Genomic DNA, 15182 nt, shown 5'->3' on the forward strand with positions numbered 1-15182 from the left:
AAAAGGGATGAGATGTGAATGCTAATAATGAATACTAAACCTAAATGAGGTGATACACAATTATTTGCATGCAAATTCAATTAATAAATACAAATTACTCATAATACAAATGATTCACAATACCTAGACAAGTATGCAATTACAAAAGTGTTTCTATGCAAGTACCCATAATATTTTTCTTTGATAGGAAAACTTAGGCTTTACTGATTTTCTATAAAAAGAATAAGGACACAAAAATAGGCATGAACTTACAAGTATTAAGATTCAAACGAGCAATAAAGAATATGCCTTAAATGAAGGGTAAACACAACACAAAAGAAAAGAACCCACAATGTTCCAAACAAGAATCAATAAGAAGGAACTACCAATTCTAAATAATCAATGATGAAAAATCTCTGCTACAAAGTGCTCCCATAATTAAGTTCAAAATTTGCAGTGTGCAAAAAATCCAAGCAAGAAAGAAGAGACCTCATAATGAGGTGAAAATATAATAAATAGAGCTCAAAACCCTAACTCAATATGAGAAAAATACATGAAAAATAAGGCTTAAAGCCCCTCTGAATTATGAAGAAACCAATCCAATTTTCTCTCAAACTCGTGTGTAACTGATAGCTAATAAAAACCTGCCTCCATCTACCCAAAAATTCATGCAAAATCCTAGGTTGTATATAAAAAAAAGCCACAAAAATCATATGTCAAAGTGCTGTTGTCCATGTAGAATATGCCTAAAAAGGCCTCCAAAGAGATATGGAAGTGTAAAGAATAGCATATAAGTGCTTAATAAGTGCATGAGAAAATGAAACTCCCCTTAAACTAATAATGAACTCCTTGTGATGAGTAGTTGACTCAAAAGGTCCCCAACTTCTAGAAAAAAGACTATATGCTCAATTGAAAGTCTCTCCAGTTTCCAAGAATAATATTCTAAGAATAGAACTGATATCTGAAATTAGTTAACTATTCTTTAATAAATTTGCATTTTAAAGAATTAATATATCCAAGAATTTATAATTTTAGCCCTTTGATATATTATTTAATTTTATGAAAATTAATGTATATATTAATTTTTCATCAATATGAATGTGTTTAATATATTAAATATTTAAAATAACTATTTAATAAAAATTAAACATTAAACATTATCTGATAATGCATATTGATAAACAAGAAATCTAAGATCACATTACTTGCATGTATTAAATGATAAATGATTTTCTTTTAATTTGGAAATAATTTAACATATATAAATAATAATACAATCACCAAAAAAAATGGAGCACTTTTACATCTCCATAATGGTCAGACCTGACATATTATGAATTGGAATTGATAAAATTTAGGGCTCCATAATATAAGAAGAGAAAATGCCAAAATTTTATATTAGTTGATCTTTTCATTTTTTTGGATGCTTTCAAAAGTCAATTGTAGCTAGGGTTTTTAGTTTGGATAACTTTGAAACTGTGTAACAACACTCTTGTATTTTTTTGGTAAATCCTCAATTATACCTCTAAATTTTTCTTATATTCTTGGAACAAACTTCTCTATTTTTATATCATCTAACTTACACTATAATCTTTGAAGCTTTGTCTCAGATTTGGGGCTTTCTTTACAAAAAATGTTGAAGTAATAACATTATTGTTACTTGTTCATTTTGACTCAAGGTATGTAGTTATTTGCATCATTTTTCATGTATGGGTTTCCATTTTTGAAAATCTAGGTGCCATCTCTATTAAAGCTAGCTTGCGACTCTATCATTTACTAATTAGGTCATGTTCCTTTGATTCTGAGTTATATCCTTCTAAAGGCATTCTTATCTATTTTGTTTATGGCATGACACTTTGGTTGTTCCATTTACTAAGTGTTATTCTAAAAATACTCTATCACATCTATCATTGTGAAGACATTATAGTCTTTTTCTACTTTGAGCCTTTTCAGTTACAATAATGGATAAGTTGAGAAAGAAAGGAAAAGTTATTGTTGTGATTTTAAAGTTTTCCATGACACACACACACACACACACACACACACACACACACAAAATTAAAATATCCACCATGGTACTGTATTTCTTATATAACTTGAACTATTTCTATGCTTGTAATAATTCTATTGTCTTGCGATTTGTTGTTTGATCTATATTCATTTCTATTTACAAATTTCTCACTTGAAAGCATAACATAATATCTAATCTATAATTTTATCTTTCTGTAGTACATTTCTGATTTAAGATCTTATCTATTTTAATGGTAAACTTTTTTGTCACAACCTCAATTATTGCATCATGGTAATTATTCCAAAATTTAATTATAATGAAAACTGCAAATAGTTTCACTAGAAGCCTTTGATCAAAGAAGAATACTTTTATAATTATCTAGAATCCCTAAAGTCATGCACCCTAATATTTTATTGAAATGAACTACTAATGACAATTATGCACTTGTAGCCTTTTATACATGTTGAATGTCCCTTTGTCTATAATTTACCAATACCACAAGTCTCATAAATAACATGTATATTTCCTTGTGAAACTTTAATGGCCAAAATGTTTCATAATGATAGTTGTGTCCCTTCAACAACCTTACATCCTATATGTGTCTTTAACTACTTGAAGATTCAAGTAAAAGGATTTATACTTTAAACTTATGCACATCCCTTTAATAGTCTCCTCTTAATCTTTAGTCTTTGCCCCTACCTGATTTGACTAAAAAGCCCCATGCTTGTAGTTTATGCACGTCCCTTCAATAGTTTTCTTAGTGTCTTTGACTATCTACTTTCGTCCAACTAGAAGGTCCCATACCTATAACTCATGTATTCTCCCTCAATAGTCTCCCCAATGTCTCCAATCTTCATACTTGAATTTGTATGTGAAACAAACTTATCAATATAAAATATGCTTTTCTTTCTCCTTTTCTTTTCTTTCTGCATATGATTGATGCATGTTATTTTTTGTTTAAGGAGAATAGATAAAATTTATTGTTGTGTTCCTTTTTTCTTGAGCTTAGTCATTTCATGTGACTCTCATCATTTTTTTCTCTACTCTACAAGTGTAGAAGAAAGGATGAGGGAACCTAGGGACTCTATCAAGCTCAACACGACTTCCTCCATACTAGGCAATGACAAAAGCATTGATCTCTTTCAATATTTTATGTTCTTTCTTGAACGATCAATATTCATTGTTCATTTGTAGATTTTTAACATTATTGAGAATGCCTTCAAAAATATTTAAATTTAACAAATCTTGTTTGTTTTTAATAACTACCATATCTTGTGTGGACTTAATACTATGTACTTTCCTTTAATGAAATGAAATGCATTTTATACAAGTATCATTTTTTGATTCTTTTGCAAACTTTAAATCATCTGAATATCTTGAAAACATGTTCAAATCTATTTAATAATCCAAATTATCATGTGACCATGCCATTTCTTGATCTTTTATGCTTAACCAATAATGAATATGTACCCAATCTTAACATATTTTCACATAGGCAATAAGATTAGGAAAACTTAAGAAAATAATTGCATATATAGTGAAAATAGTTGACATTTTTGGAAAATTCTAAGGGGCATTTTCCCACTAAAAGAAATAGACCACCCATGTTATGCATATCCATTGGAAATAGAGTCCTCTTCAACATTAGAAAATTGAACATTCTTAAAATTTTAGAAAACAATCAAATTGTGAAATCTAAAACATACTTGTTATAAGTAAACACACCACACCAAAATGCTGAAATTAAAACTCAAACTTAAAATTGAAATCTGAAACAAACTATGAAATTTGCAATTAGTGGTGGAAGCCTGCATTATCCTTGATTATTTGCATGGTGTACTCAAAATGAGTCTCTCTTCATATATTTTACTTATCTACTTCATGAGGTACATAATCTATATGATGATGATGATGATTGTTAGGTGCTAGATTTTTGTAAATTTTTTGTGTTTGTAAACACTTATTGAAAACAAAAACTCACCTAAAAATTGAAAAACCAAAACTAATTTCTATAATCTTCCATAAGAATCTATGTGTATTTTTCTTCAATGTTTTTGTATGAGTGGTATGCTAGGAGTGGAGAAAACCTTATTCTTATATTTCTACTAGGAGGCATATCATTAATAGAATAACTTTGAAGCAAATAATATACATACCTTTGTGGTAGGTTACATGAATATGTGTAGAACACTTATTGAAAAGAAAAATCTGCAACTTGTGATAGGAAGATAATGAGCTATCTAACTCCTATATTATTATATGGGTGTTATAGTTTTCTGCCTTAGAGAGACCATTACCTCCTTACTATATTTCATCATTTTATAAGATATTGCTTTCATAAAATAATAGAAAAGGTAGGGATTTGATCATGATCTTATGTCACATCTTGCAGAATAAAAGAAACTTCTTGAAGAGAAATAAAAACAATCATGTTGTTTATGATTTTATAATTGATTAAAACTAGTTTTTTGATATATGAAATTGGAATAAGTTCCATGCTATATGTGAATGAATTGATTTTAACCAAAGGTATGTTGTACCAATAACATTGTTCTAATTTTTTTTCCACTTCTAATATCTAAAAGCTGTAAGGAAACTTGGCAATAAAGAATATAACCGTTTCCACATAACCCATAATAGATCTAAAATAAACACGGAATTAAAATCCACATGCAAGAGAATAGACAACATACCCATAAAATGTGACACAAGATATACCCTGGGAAACCCTCATCGAGGGAAAAACCCAGCCTCCAAAAGCATCCATCATCATGTATTATTCAGCAAAAATACAATTGCCATACAACCATGGAAGCCTTCATGGCCATAGCCACAACCGAGCAAACTATGTGAACAAGCATGAATCCACACATCCCATGCCATGCTTTCAACTTTCACAAATGCTCCCTTGGCTAACCTGTCAAGCCTTGTCTTGCTCAACTCTTGCCTTTTGTCTTCTCCTTGTCACTCTTTCTCCCTCTCCTACAACAACTACCCTTGTGGCTGCTTATATAGTAGCAAGTCCCACAAAACCACTAAGTGGTATTACATAAACCATGTGCTAAAACCATGTGCTACCTAACCCACTGACCCCACATTTAATATTGGGCATTTAATTCTTTTCCCCCAATATTAAATAATTACATAAAAATATTTTCACAATGTTACAATACAACTCATCAAGTATATCCCATGGGAATCTTTACATGTTGCACGTCCATCTAGGTACAACATTACATAATAAAAATAAAATAATAAAATAACAATATTATGCAATGTGTGCAACACCCATTATCTCAACAAAAGCTATAAGGTATAATGTGTGATAGTTAATCTATTGTGTAGTGTAGATATTATGTATGATTCAAAGCATTATAAAGTGTTCCATGTTTTACATTATGCACAATGTGTGGATTTCACAACAACTTAAAAAGATATACTATATATTTCACCTTTTAAAAATCTAATGATTGGCAACTAACACATCAAAGCTAAACCTGAATGTGTTGAAACAACACTTATTGGAAATTGATCAACCTCCTATTTTTAATTGTGCCAAGGCCCATATTCAAATCTAGAAAATATGTCAAAAGCATCACTTGAGGTGAATTCTATTCATTAGGATTCCTAAGTCCTCTCCTTTAAGCATAGATAGATGGAAAGCTTAGTGTGGTGTAGTGGCTATTATAATATATGGACCAGCCCACATGCCATCAAATTTTATATGCTTTCTAGGCCCACTTCTCTACACATCCCATTAATATACAATTGATCTCCTAGTAGGAAATTATTATGAGATTCTTTATTATCAAACATCCTTTCCATTTTAGCTTAACAAAGCTCATTTTTTTGTAAGACATCTGTCCTTTTTTCCTCTAATTCATTGAGTTGAGCCAATCTTACTATCATAGGCTCCTCATAAATCATACCCAATTGATGTATACAATCTATTGCTGAAAACTAAACTAAAATAGATAATATATCTTCCTTATCATAAACTAGTGTGCAAGGAGATATACCGTTTGATCATTTAGGAGTTATAATATTAGCCTACAATATTGATTTCAATTTCTCATTCCAAGAACATTGATTCCCTTCCAAGGTTTTCTTGATAATACGAATTAGGTTCTTATTAGTGGATTAAGATTTCCCATTATCCTACGAGTAATAGTTTGATAGAGTTTCAGAAACATACCTTAGCTAATAACCATTCTACAATTTTGTTTCCTATAAATGCGAGTATGTTATCTAAAATGATTGAATCTAGTATGTCAAATTTGCAAACTAAATCATCATAAAAATTTAAACCAACAGTCTCATTTGCATCTTTGGGAGCAACTACTTTAGTCCACTTTGTAAAATGATCAATGAATATTCATAGCTACTTATGACCTACACTTGAAGGTGGTTAATGATGCTAATAAAGTCTAGACCCTAATAAATGGCTAGTCCACCTGAATAGGTTGTAAGGGCAGTACTGCTAATTTATTTTTTTTCAAAAAATTAAATATTATTTACACTTTCTTACCCAAGAATGGATGTCCTTAAATATGCTTAGTCAATAAAAGCCTGCCTTCATCACTTTAAGAGCTATAGCTCTTGGTGAGAAGTGGCCTCCAAATGACTCTTCTTTAAATTGATGTAAAATGTATTCAATTTGATCTAGTTTAATACATCTCGACAAAACACCTTTGCAAATCCTTCAATAAAGTTCCATTCAATAAACAATAAGGAAAAGGCCACAATCTATAAACCTTTTTTTTGACATTTCCAAACCTCTAGGACACCATCCTTTTTGCAAGATCATATCATCTTCCTAATCATTCTAAATATTTGGAACAACAAGTTGTTCATCATTAATTAAAACTAAAACATCAACATCATCATTTAAATCATTATTTCCATTTCCAACAAGTTATTCACATAAATATTTACCTCTTATTAGCTTAGTAACCTTGATTTCAATATCATATTTCATATTGTTATTAATATAACCTATTCTTTTAGTATTTAAATCCATATTTAACAAGAAATCCTTAACTAAAGGATGAGAAACTATTTGCTTTATTTTATTCTTCAAAAGCATGTGCCTAAATTGTCAAAGATTGAGTTATAAGCAAGATAACAAGATACTAAGAGGGTGTGTGTGTGTTTGTTGGGGGGGGGTGGTTGGTGGTTGAATCATAATCTTAAATACTTAAATTTTTTCACTAATTCATTCATATCTATCAATAAACTCATGCATGTAAAACTTGGAATGATAAACTAGGTAAAAAATGTAAACCTAATCTATGACATGCATGAAAATATACACATAACACAATATTTGTTACCTAGAAACCCACCAAGGTGAAGGTAAAATTGGGGTGGGGATGACACCCAAAAATATTCACTATTGCAGTAATAAAGTTAACTTGTTATGGTTATAATGCTTGATCATAATATAGGATCTACCTTGTGAGGGGTCTTTCCTATTAAAAAAGCTTAAGAGACTGATAGGTCTCACCTTGTCAGAGGATTTAACACTTATAGTAAAGTAAGGACTCTGTTAGGAGATTTACAAAGATCTATTAAGACCACTCTTTTAAGAGATTTACCCTAATTCTAGTTGACTAGAATTAATTCAGTACCTAACTCTTGGTATGCTTTATAAGTTGATCTTGAGCCTTCTCCTTGCTAACTGATCCTCTCCTCTGATCCGATAATACTTTTCTTCCCCTTTCACTTCTTTAATTAGACCACTTTCTCTATTAAGTGATAACAATAACCTTTACTAACTTCTGATTAGTTTTCAATCCTTTACTTAACTTATTCACATATCACTCCTTGTTCACATGTAGACTCTTCTCTTCTCATTTCATTGCAATATTCACACCATACTATACTATTTAGGTTAAGATCTTCTCTATTCAAAGAGTTCTATAAAGAGTTTTCTAGGTGCTTCCATATTTTGCCTCTTCCTCTAAATTATTAATCACAGAACATAGAGATTTGTGATCCATATCATTAATACATAACACTCTCTCTAAAAACTTCTAGATATATTAAATGTTCTTCCCAAGTTGGCTGAAAAACATTTTACCTCAAAATATGTTCCATTCCTAACTTTTATGTAAACTCTACATTTCTCAACCTTTAATATTTTGTGATGCTTGGCATTATTGTTGCTGAGTCTATATTGTGCTTAGAACATACTATATTACTTGACACTAGTATGCTTGAAACTTGCTTGGTCATTGTTGAGCTCGGCTTGTATAGAAAATAGTCGGTGACCATAAATTTAATTGGCTCCTATAAAGCTCAGTACATACTTTCTTATGTACATGACGTGACCTATATATGGTAGCTTAGTCTTAGTGATGACCATCTAATTATGCCTTATAAATGACTATGTGCTTGACATTAATAGATAACAATAGTTATAGATACCAACAATCTCCCCCTTTGACATTAGTGGAAAACATACTTTGTCATATTTACATCTTTACAAAAAAAATCTGATAATGAGCTCCCCCCCTAAATTTTATGACTTATACCAAGATTAATGAATAAAAAATGTAATTTTATTTATAAAAACAAATTCATTTCCCTTATTCAAATCTATTCCCTTAATTCAATTTGATTTCCCCTTTGTTTTTAAACACTTATGTCATTGCGGCTAGGTTTGAATGGGTAGAAGTAAACCATATTTGTCAATTAATTCCTTATGAAATAGGGTGATCATTAATAGTGCATAATCCACATGGTTCTTGCCACTTCTAAAATCTGAATATGCAACTATAATCTCTTAGCTAAATCAATAAAGTTGTCAACCACTGAAAGATTATGATCTTCTTTGATAAGATCCTAGGCTAATTTCATCTCCCTCTACACGACCTTCAAGTGAGGTATTATCATTTCTCAAATAGAGATCAATTTTAGTCTCATATTTTTGTTAGCTATTTAAAGCTTGACTAATGTGCCTTGAGAATTTAGTAGATTATTATAATGATCAATACTTGATCTTGCTAACTCTAAAATAATACTATTGGATCTCTTCATCTTAGCTTGACTATGGTTTATTTGTGCCTGAATATCATTTGTGAATCCTAGCACATCTGAAAGAATGTTGTACAAATGTTGTACTTTTTGTATGAGTTCTATCATAACTTGTATTCATTCTTGCAGTTGCACTTTCTGCTCGACATCATTTATGGAAACTTTTTCCACAAACTTATTCTCAAATCTTCTTGTAGACTAATCCATTAATTTCTCATTTGATTCCGTATTACTAGCATTGACTTGTTCAACAATATTTACAAGATGGGTAATGATTGGGGCTTCTTCATCAAAATCTTGAATGTCAAAAGCATCAACACAAATAATTTTCACATCTTAGAGTACCTACTTTTGCTTGAGTTTCCTCCTTAACTCTTCCTATCATTTCTTCTTTGCCAAAAATTCTTGTAGAAAAATTGTTTTCTCCAGGGTGATATTTTCTAGGTCTAATTGTGGCATCTCAATTATTTCATCCAGACTAACTTTAAAATTTGATGAAGCATATTTTATTGTTCTCCTCTTTCTCAGTGAATGAGTGCTACTACTCAACACTTCTTTGAGACTTGGTGAAGGAGTTTCACCACTTAGTCATGCTTATGCATTGGTGCTCAAGAAAGAAATAGTTGCACTCAGTTCATCTTTACTTGACTCTTTATTTTCCTCAATATGAGGTGCTGAAACAATCTTACTATCTACACTTGTTTCTTTTACTTTTCCTTCTACCTTTGTACCTATGAGCCTTGACTACCTAAACTCTAGAGTGTCAGGGGTATCAACATGTACTGGTGAAATAATGCCTTGTGAACTCGACACACCTAAACTTTCTCAACTATTGTGATCATCTTTAATGTCTACAATTTATTTCTCTATCTCTTCTCTCTTGGTTGATAATCCAAAAATTCTTTTCCAAAGAAACTCATCATGCTATTCTACAACTTCTTCTTTATTCTATAAGATCAAAATAATTCTATATTTAGGAACAAATCTTCTCCTATACTTTACCATAAATGTGCCCTACTACTCATGTTATAGATCAGGCATGACTCTGATTAATGTGTCAGTTCTTATCTTTTTCTCTTCTTCCTTTGCCTATTGCCATCTTCTCTTCAATCTATCATTAAATCATTGGGTATCTTCTTTTTTATTTCACTAGGGGCTAGCTTTAAATAGGAATCATATCCCCCAAAGTCTCCTCAATTTTGTTTTTATCTGCATTATCCAATGTATAATATTTTACAAATCTAAAACTAGATAATATTGGGGAGCTTCTTATATCAACACATACCTCTTCAATTGATTTAGATAGCCCTTTTAGTGGTCATCTAGCCAATCTCCTTCTCTTGGTTTTAGGGGCATTGGGCTCTATAGTCTCTTCTACTCTCTTTATAGTTTGCTCGGCACTAACAACTGCCCTGGTTCTTGGCTTATTTGGTGGTGGAGGAGAGAGGGGTGTCATTTTTTGCTTCTTCTTAGTTCCTTTAGCCTTCTTGCTCGGTAGAGTGACAATAACTAGGTCTTTTCCTTTGTCTTCTTCTTCCTCTTCCTCATCACCACTATTTTTTTCTTCATCTTCTCCAATACCTCGTGTTAACTATAATGGTTCCTTTCCCTTGCCTAGGGTGCCTAGTTTTGCTTCTAGATCTTCAACCATTCTTTTCTTTTTCCTCTCCTTAGAAGCTATCTTAAAATTTACAATTATTATAGCTTTAGCTTCCTCATATTTTCCAAAAGGTTTAGCCTCAATGTCTATCTCTTCATTCAATAGTGCAACAATGTTTACATTCACTACATCACTATCTATTTCATAGTCAAAACTTTGTAACCAAGCCTTCTTTGGCTTTACTATTGCACCAATGTGTTGTCTATATCTATAAGAAAACATATGTCAATGTAATACCTTGTGACCAATTCTTTAGGTATCATCATTCTCATTTTGATTCATTGCTTGAATTCATCAAAATAAGCACCCATTACATTCTTAAAATTTTCTCCCAATTGAGTATTGGATTCATAAATCTATCTAGTTGCTAGTTTATCTTGCTCCCAAACAACATCACCAACAACATGAAAATAATTTTGGATATTAAATAAAATACATACAATGAGGGATCCAAACTTACACATTAAATTCTTTTTTTTTTCCTATAGATGACAAATTCTCTGCAAGTTGTAGTCTTTGCAGCTTGACAAGATCATTTTCATGATCTTGCATTACAATATTCCATGCTTGATCCACTACCATACATGGCACACTATTCAATATGTGATTGATAGAATTTGTGAGCTATAACTCTCACTACAAATTTAATTAGTGGATTAGAAATGTTTGTGATAGATATACCACATCCATTTCACTTGGCTCCTATGTTTTTCCTCAATTTCCTCTCAACTTAGGAATCACATGGTTTTCTTCTTATCTAGGGTTGGATAGCCTATAACCCTATGAATCATTTTCTTCAGAACCTCCATGGGTCCATTTTATAACCAGTACTTCATATCATGGATTCTTCTCAAAATAAATTTAATCCATTTGATCTTGAAATTTCTTGGGAATTCTAGGGCACAAGTTAAGCCTTTGCTTTCAACAACTTTGAACTCATCCTTCAAAATTCCTCCATTGCATAACTTCTCATATGCTTCTCTAATCTCATATTCTCCTAATTCTTTGATTATACACATGTAACAATTTATAACATCATGGATCATAATAACTTTCCTTGATACTACCAAGATGAAAGTTGATTCCTCTCTTCGTGGTGGCTCATGGATTTACAATGAGATTATGAAGTTAAAGAAAAATCTGGGTAGAGAGCAGAAAGACCATGAGAATGACTGGACTAGACTTGTGCAACTAGAAACCTAGGTGGGAAATATACTTGGAAAATTGAAAGAATATGAACAAGACCTCCAACACTTGATTAAGGAAAGTAGAAACAAAATGAAGCAAGTGACTTCTAGTCTGTGTGTGGTTGTGGCAAGTTTGGGGAAGAAGACCAATGAGGTCGTGTCTTTGGGTGGACCTAGTAAAAGGACTAGATTAAGCTCATAGAAGAAGGCTACTGATGAAAATGCTACAAAGGATAAGGCTACTAGGGATGCTACTAGAGAAGTCCTTACCCTTGTTGATACTATTCTTAGTACAATTGATGTGGGTAAGGATGTTGCAAAGATAATTAAGGAACTACAATAGTTCTAGTTTTCTTGTTTTTCTATTCTCATTTTGAAAATTCTATAACCTATAGGTTCTAGGTCCTTGTAAAACTTGGTTGTACTTTCTGGTTACATTTTTGTGGTTTCAAGTGCCTGTAAAACCTGATTTTGTGTTTTCTTTTTTGGTCCTTAGGAGCATGTTTTCCTGGTATGCTTAGTTGAATATCTTTTTATGCTGTTAAGGGTTTTGGGTCCTTGAAAACCTACTTTTACCTTAATCTAAAAATTTAGGTTGTATTGAGGATAGTACACTCATTGAATCTCCTTTTATCGCAACTTATGGAATAGCATAAAAATTTGGTGGAGAACAAGTCTCACTCTTCACCAGTTGAATTCTACTAACCTCTTGACTCATCCTAGTAGTTGATTAATCTTCCATGTTCACTCTTAGGGTTTGAAGTCCTTTCTTCTCTAAATTTCTTGGCATGGTTCAAATATTCAATTATTTAAGCTTCTTGTCCAAATTTCTCTTAAGATCTTTTACTTCATCACTAAAATTGCCAAATTGCTCTATGCTCTTGAATCTGTATGCAAGGTATGAGATAATGTCTTCAAATTTTTATTGATTTAGGGTCTCCATTAATGTTGTGTACTCAAGTAGGTGGAAGCCAACTATCTTTTTTGATATTGGTACCTTTTAACTAGGTCTTTTCTTTACGATTTGGTCTCTTCCATTTTACTCACTCTCTACCATTTCACTTCTGAAGTGCTCAGTCTATGTTGCAATGCCCAGTTAACATAGACAATTTATTGATTCTTGATAACCTTTCATAAATATTTTTTTATGCATCTTTACATTTCAAATATGAACTTTTACACATTTCATGTAAGGAATTGATGTATGATATATTGATTAAGTGTATAATTCCATACATACCTTTCTTGCTTTAGTTTGAGATGACATGATCACCTTCTCCATTAGATTGGGTGACCTTAGCTCCATTTTCTCCACTATCTCCATCTTCTTCCTTCTTCTTCCATTTTTGATTCATTTCCTTTCTAACTTTCTTAATTTTTACTTTTCCTTTACCTTTGTCTTTCATCTAATTTGTTGAATGTACTTGAGTTCTTCAATTCTTTCTTAGATGTCCAAACTTATGACATTTGGAGCATGTATTATTAGCTGCATAATTCTTACTTTTATTTGTCCATGAATGTTTTGTCTGTGATCCGTATTCATATGATCTATGCCCATACTTTTGATAATTGTAGCAATATCCTTCAAATCTAGGTATATTAGATGCATTCCTCATTCTTGACCTACACTTATGTATTTGATGTCTTTTTTTCTTGTAGTAAAAATAGTAACCAATAAACTTAGGTTTAGTATTTTGCATACACTGTTTCCTTCAACAAATATTTGTGGTATGATCAAGTTTTCCATAGTGATAGCGTGTTGGTTTATCCTTTGACTTTTCATTCCTTAGCTCTCCATTCCTAGATAATTCTCCTTGCTTAGTGCATGAATGTCCTGACCCATTAGAATTGCTAGATGACTTCATAAGTTCTTCAAAGTAATTCATTACCTCTTTTGGTTTGTTGAATCTTTCCATAGATTCTTTCTCATTTTTTAATTCATTCTTCAGTATGTCTTTCTATGATTTGAGATTTGCAATTTCCACATCCTTGTAATTCAATTCTTGATTTGCAAGCATTAGTTGATTCGTCATGTCTAGTTGAGTTTTTGTGAGCTTTTGTACATCTAATATCCATTCTTTAAGTCTAGTAGCCATTACCCTTTTGTCTTATTCATCCATAGTCCTATGTTCTTCATTTTTTTTCTTTTGTTCAGTCACATAACATAGTCTTACTAATTGGATTTCACATTCTCTTTTCATTCCTCTTATTTCTTCATTCAAGATTTTGTCCTTTTAAAGTAGATATGTAGATGCTTTGTCATTTGGATTGACTGATTCAAATAGTCCTTCAGTCACAACTTCTTCATAGGAAAATTGTTTTATTTGGATGGTCAATTCCTTTCTCCTTTTTAGGGAATCCTTTAGATCTTTTCTTTCCTTCTCAAGTTTCTCCAGTATGAGTTGGATGTCAATCACCTGATTGTCAATAACATTGTCTAGTTTAAAAGCCTCCATCTCCAAGACCTAATCTCCTAGTGACAAAGCTTCTCTTAGAGAACAAATTCTCTAATACCAGTTGTTGATTGATGGAGTTACAAGTAGGATAAATAGATACTGACAGGTGGGGAGGGGGGCAAATTAGAATCTTAAATACTTCAAAATTTTCACAAATTCATTCACATTCATCAGTAAACTTGTGTATGTAAACTTGCTAAAACATGTAAATCTAATCTATCACATGAATGAAAATAAACACATCACACAATATTGTTACCCATAAACCCTCCAAGGAGAAGGTAAAATGAGGGTGGGAATGATACCCACCAATCTTCACTATTACAATTAATGAAGTTAACCTATTATGGTTACAATGCTTGATCATAATATATGATCTACCCTATGAGGGGTCTACCTTGTTAAAATATTAAGAGACTGCTAGGTCTCACCATGTTAGAGGATTTAATGCTTACGATAAAGTAAGGACTTTGTTGGGAGATTTACAAAGATCTGTTAAGACCACTCTATTAAGAGATTTACCCTAATTCCAATTGACTAGAACTGATTTAGTACTTGACTCTCGATATGCACTATAAGTTGATCTTAACGATAAGGTCACTTTATTTGTTAAGTGATAACATAATCCTTTACTAACTTCTAATTAGATTTCAATTCTTTACTTCAGTTATTCGCGTATTACTCCTTCTTCACATACACACTCTTCTCTTCTCATTTCACCTCCATATCCATACCATACTATATGATCTAGGTTAAGATCTTCTCTATTTAAAGAGTTCTATAAAGTATCTTCTAGATGCTTCCATATTTTTCCTCTTCATCTAAATTATTAATCACACAACATTAAGATT

This window comes from Cupressus sempervirens, chromosome 9, assembly GCF_028749045.1.
Source record: "Cupressus sempervirens isolate cs-2001-9-10 chromosome 9, ASM2874904v1, whole genome shotgun sequence".
Lineage (NCBI taxonomy): Eukaryota > Viridiplantae > Streptophyta > Pinopsida > Cupressales > Cupressaceae > Cupressus > Cupressus sempervirens.